The sequence below is a fragment of the Macaca thibetana genome, chromosome 7, assembly GCF_024542745.1.
Source record: "Macaca thibetana thibetana isolate TM-01 chromosome 7, ASM2454274v1, whole genome shotgun sequence".
Lineage (NCBI taxonomy): Eukaryota > Metazoa > Chordata > Mammalia > Primates > Cercopithecidae > Macaca > Macaca thibetana.
In genome coordinates, this window is record NC_065584.1 from 127,693,407 (window position 1) to 127,699,529 (window position 6,123).

A 6,123-nucleotide genomic window follows, 5' to 3' on the forward strand; every position below is an offset into this window, starting at 1 on the left:
CTGGTCTCCCTTTGGGGAATGTGTTCTCCTTCTGGTACTAGCAAACAGAATCTCTCTTTCCTGGCACAGTTCCCGTGAGAGCTCCACAGAGATCCAGTCTCTGGCAGTATTTCAGTCGGGGCACTTTGTGAGGAGCCCATGATGAGACAGATGCTGTTGCATTTGGGTTGGGCTGGGGAAAAGCGAGTGGGAGATGTAAAGAGGATGGAGGGAGGGGGTGACCAGAAAGGTCTGTCCCACGGCACCCACACCTTTCTACTCTCCAGCCTCTGGCAGAAAAACAACCCCTTCGCTGGTGTGGACTCAAGAAGGATCTGTTTATTTATTTGTGAAACAAATACTTATAGAGCACTGCCATGCACCAGGAACTGTGTTAGGTACCGGCAGGTGCCGCCGGGAACCGCGTTAAGTGCCGACAGGTGCCGTCGGGAACCGCGCTAGGTGCCGGCAGGTGCCGTCGGGAACCGCGTTAGGTGCCGGCAGGTGCCGTCGGGAACCGCGTTAGGTGCGGGCAGGTGCCGTCGGGAACCGCGTTATGTGCCGACAGGTGCGGTCGGGAACTGTGTTACGTCCCGGCAGGTGCTGTCGGGAACTGTTAGGAACCGGGTTAGGTACAGCAGTAAATTAGATAGACGCGTCCCTGCCACCGAGCAGCTTCTATTCCAGCAGGGGGAGACAAACAATACTAAGCGCATACGTCATTAGCTATTTCTCTGTAGTGTGCTAAATGCTGTAAAAGAGAAGTTTGAGTGCTCTCGGACCTAGGTGTGGAAGGTCAGGGTAGGCTTCTCTTAGAAGGTGATATTTAAGCTGAGAAACTGGGAGGATAAACAAGAGTTAGGTAGGAAATAGGACAAGGGTTGGCGCCAGAGGAGAGAAAACAGCACGTGCACAGGCTCTAAGGCAGGAAGCAACTGAAAGCAGGTCAGTGGGCCTGCATCACAGAGAGAGATGGGGAGAGGTAAGGCAAGGGCTAAATCTTGCAGAGTTGAGCTGAGAATTTTGGATTTTATCCTCAGAGCAGTGAGAAGCCATTGAATGATATTTGAAGCAAGGGAGTAACACAATCAGATTTGCATTTTTTTAAATACTGGCTAATATGGGGGAAATGATTTAGAGGGGGCAAAAAGGGAAGAGAGATGACAAATAAGAGACTAGAGTAATGGCTCAGGTGAAAGATGATGGTGGTCTACTCCGGGGGGTGTTAGTAAAGATAGACATAGGCTGGTCATGGTGGCTCACACCTGTAATCCCAGCACTTTGGGAGGCCAAGACAGGCAGATCACCTGAGGTCAGGAGTTCGAGACCAGCCTGGCCAACACAGCGAAACCCCATCTCTACTAAAAATACAAAAATTAGCTGGGTGTGGTGGCCCGTGCCTGTAATCCCAGCTACTCAGGAAGCTGAGGCAGGAGAATTGCTTGAACCTAGAAGGTGGAGGTTGCAGTGAGCCAAGATCACGCCACTGCACTCCAGCCTGGGCCACAGAGTGAGACTCCATCTCAATACAAAAAAAAAAGAAGATAGACATGGACAGATTTGACGGAGATGTAGGTTAAATGGCTATGACGTGCTAATGGACAGAATATCAGGTGGAGGGCAGAGAAGAAAAGATATTCAACATGACTCCCAGGTGCAAATAAGTTAATTATGCTGGCATATTGCTTTACAAAGCACTTTTGCATACATTATCTTGTATGATCTGAACCTCAATCTTGTAAACTACATTAAGGGATCATTATTCCAATTTTACTGATTAGAAAATAGGTTCAGAGAGTTAACATTTATTTTAGGGAATATAAGATCAACTAATATACTGCCTCATTCCAGAAAGAATTTAAGACTAACAATGAAATATGGTATTGCAGAAGAGCACATTAAAATGATGCAAATGATGAAAGAACAAAGAAGGTGCTCAAACAGAGCCAAGGACGAGGCTAAAAGTGCACACTATAGCCTACCTTTGTGTTCCACACACAAGAAACTTACCTCTAAGCTCCAGAAGGGAGGGTTTCCCAACATCTCACAGCTTATCGTAAAGCCTAGACTCCAACTGAGGTCTTCCAACTCATACCCCACACATTTGATTTCACATTAGCCTTGATCCAAGCCACCGCTGAGAAGGTCTCTCTATTCAGCCTTCTTTTAAAATCTCTCAAGAATTTCTGTATCTAAATACAGCAGACTAGCTTGTTACCATCCTCCCTATTGGGAACAATTAGAAAAGTTGAATTAAATGTTTAAAATATATCTTTGAAGGCATCAAGGCAGTGAGGACTTGAGGGATCAAGATCTTGGGGAGAAGAAGAGCAGAGAGTGAACTTGACACTGGCTGCCACTCTTCCATCTGGGGCATTTGCCCATTCGTAATCGGCAGATAAGAGCCTGAGAATCTGGCAGGCTAGCAGGCTTTGAGTTTGAGGGTCATCAAGGATGAGGGGCCCCAATAAACACCCCAGGCTTTCTGTTGGGACCTCAGAAGGGCTATGCCCCAGGAGTTGAGGTAAGTAGGAAATAGACTAATCCTTATAAAAGGCCGAAGTCGGCTGGGTGCGGTGGCTCACACCTGTAATCCCGGTACTTTGGGAGGCTGAGGCAGGCGGATCACCTGAGGTTGGGTGTTTGAGACCACCCTGACCAACATGGAGAAACCCTGTCTCTACTAAAAAAAAAAAAAAAAAAAAAAAAAAAAAAATTAGCCAGGTGTGGTGGCCCATGCCTGTAATCCCAGCTACTTGGGAGGCTGAGGCAGGAGAATTGCTTGAACCCAGGAGGCAGAGGTTGTGGTGAGCCAGAGATCGTGCCATGGCACTCCAGCCTGGGCAATAAGAGAGTAACTCAGCCTCAAAAAAAAAAAAAAAAAGGCTGAAGCCTGGTTTTAAATAAATCTCCGTTATGCCATTATGGCACTCTCCCACTATCGTAACTTCCTACCAGAAAGAAAATTCTCTGGAGGATATTAGCATTATCCAGAGCCTGACATTATCTGTGATCACAGAGTTCCTTCTCACATTCCCACAGATGCATTCAGCATCCCAGCTCAGACCTTCTGCTAACGTGCTATGCCAGGCACGTGACCTGCCGCCCCTCAGGAAGCTCCAGGCTCTCATGGAGTCTGAAGCCCAGCCTATCCTCTGGGGTTGGAGGAAAGCTGAATATGTCTGAGATCAGCGCTCTGCAATCAAATTCTTTTTGTCTGTACTCCTGAAAAGGCAGCAGCCCCAAAGCTGGCACCAAGTGGTTCCTGGATACTAGAAAATCGGGTCTCAGGGACAGGTAGAGAGGTGGTACCAGCTGCGCATTAGTTGGTTGGCTGCTGGTCAGCGGGCAGATGTGAGGAAGAAAAACTGAACCGTGGGGCTCGGAGGGCCAGGGACTAAAGGAGGAGCGGGCTCTGGGAAACAAAGTGTGGCTCTTGCTGCTGCCTGCCCTTTCCACACAGCCACCTCCCACCTCTCCAGTTATTCACCAGGTTGGGGTGAATGAGAGCTTCTGACACTTCCTTGAACTTCAGGCTAACGTATGACACTAACAAAGACACCTGTAGGACCCAAGTGCAGGCCTATGAGAGAACTGGGCAGTGTGACATGGTGGGAATTTGGAATCAGAAAGACTTTGCTGTGTGGTCTTAAACTAATTACCCAATTTCTCTGAACTAGATAAAGTCCTTTTATCTCATGATTGTCATTTGAATGCAAGCAAAGCCAAAACTAGTTTTGGTCAACTTAAAAAAACAAGAGTATGAAGGAGCTCCTAGATTGATGGGGAAAAGGAGAACCAGACTCCGGACTAGGAGAAGGATGGACTCCAGGGCAGCTGGAGGGACTAGGCAGCAGGAACAGAAGCTGGTCTGTTTCTGGGTCTTTGCTGCCGAGACGGATGGACTCCAGGTTTCTCCTTTCTCTAACCCACTTCACTCTGCAGTCGAAGTCCTGGGAGAAGTGTCTGATTGTTCCAGCATAAGTCGCATGCCCACCTCTTGGCCATGGGTGGGCAGGGTTTCTTCACTGGCAGAACCACCACGGATACACACAATAAGGAAAAAGAAATTCCTTCAAAAACTCTTTTTGCCTGGAGCTGAGCTGAATGTTGTCAGAAGAAAATTATACTGAGGGCCGGACACAGCGGCTCACGCCTGTAATCCCAGCACTTTGGGAGGCCGAGGCGGGCGGATCACGAGGTCAGGAGATCAAGACCATCCTGGCTAACATGGTGAAACCCCATCTCTACTAAAAATACAAAAAATTAGCCAGGCTTGGTGGCAGGCGCCTGTAGTCCCAGCTAATCGGGAGGCTGAGGCACGAGAATGGTGAGAACCCGGAAGGTGGAGCTTGCAGTGAGCCTAGATGGGGCGACTGCACTCCAGCCTGGGCGACAGAGTGAGATTCTATCTCAAAAAAAAAGAAAGAAAGAAAGAAGGAAGGAAAGAAGGAAGGAAGGAAGGAAGGAAGGAAGGAAGGAAGGAAGGAAGGAAGGAAGGAAGGAAGGAAGGAAGGAAGGAAGGAAGGAAGGAAGGAAGGAAGGAAGGAAGGAAGGAAGGAAGGAAGAAAGAAAGAAAGAAAGAAAGAAAGAAAGAAAGAAAGAAAGAAAGAAAAAAGAAAGAAAGAAAGAAAGAAAGAAAGAAAGAAAGAAAGAAAGAAAGAAAGAAAGAAAGAAAGAAAGAAAGAAAGAAAGAAAGAAAAAGAAAGAAAGAAAGGAAGGAAGAAAGAAACAGTTCCACTAGGGGTGGGGGATGAGGGGTTGTGAGGTTGTCCATTGGGAATGGGTTGAGGAGAACCTTATTTGCCCTGTTTATTGGTCTATTCCCTACACCTAGAACATTCAGCACATTAGGAACTCAAAAAATGTTAAACGAATGAACGAAAGACAACCTTTGCTGAAGGGGGCCAGCCCTCCACACCTGTGGGCGTTTCTCATCAGGTGGGAAACGAGAGACTGAGAAAAGAAAGAGACACAGAGACAAAGTATAGAGAAAGAAAAGTGGGCCCAGGGGACCGGCGCTCAGCATACAGAGGACTGGCCCCTAGTAGAAACTCAGTAAATCTTTGTTGAATGAAAGAATTCATGAATGTGGTGTTAAAACCAGGACTCATTAAAGAGTCCTAGGGTGCAGTTCCTGAAACCTTCCATGTGCTTCAGAGGTCATTGTGTCTGTAAGATGTTGCTCTTTCTGGTGTTTTCCTTAAACTATTTCTCATGATTGTCAGGTAATAATTATAAGATGAAATAATTTTAAGTTACTTCCAGTTCCCTGCCAGTAGCTCCTGGTTCTCAGCCCACTCTCTCACAGGACTGTTTCCCCACTTTCCCTAATTCTTACCACATGCCCTTCTATCCCTCTGATTAACTACACATACCCTTTGGTTTATACATACTGGAAGTCTTTATCTTCTTTATTTACTGTGAGTGTATTTAATGGGAAGCTGTCTCAGTCATGTAGCCAGTACTGAGAGAGCAAGTGCATCATGTCTTTCTTTGTGTAGAACTTGGTGCAGTGCCACAAGAGGAGATAATGCTCAGAATTGTTTTGTGTTCAGTAGGACCCAGAAAGGGTGGAGTTTGCGTGACCACAAACACAGGCTGCAACTAATAGAAAACTTTGAGAGTATTCCATTCCCCACTCAAAGTCTACCTCATTGTGTTATTCAGCTGGTTTTATGTCCCCAGCCAACGCAAGGCCATCCAGTGCATCGCTGAGTTTTGAGCAAATAGGCTGGTACTGTTAGGACCGAGGGACCTCTTGGATGTGATATGGGAAAGGATTCAAAGGAAGGCCAAGGGTGAAAGGTGTCCCAGGCTTTTTTTTTCCCCAAGACACCAAGATGGTAGGTAGTATGTAGAAACACCTGTGAGTTTTTGTTTTTTCTAGCTGGATTGTGGCTGATACACCACCTGTGGGTATCTCACTTATTTGTTGACGTGTTCGTTGTTTATCTCTGCTGCCTCCACTAGAAATGTAAGCTCCATGAGGGCAGGGACTTTGCTTTGTTTACTTTGTACCCCTACACTCAGAACCATTTCTGGCATATGCTAGGTACTTGATAAATACTTTTTTGAATGAATGAATAGGAGACTCCAGCATCCAGGGAACAGATAGGAAAGTGATGATTACATGGGGCAAAG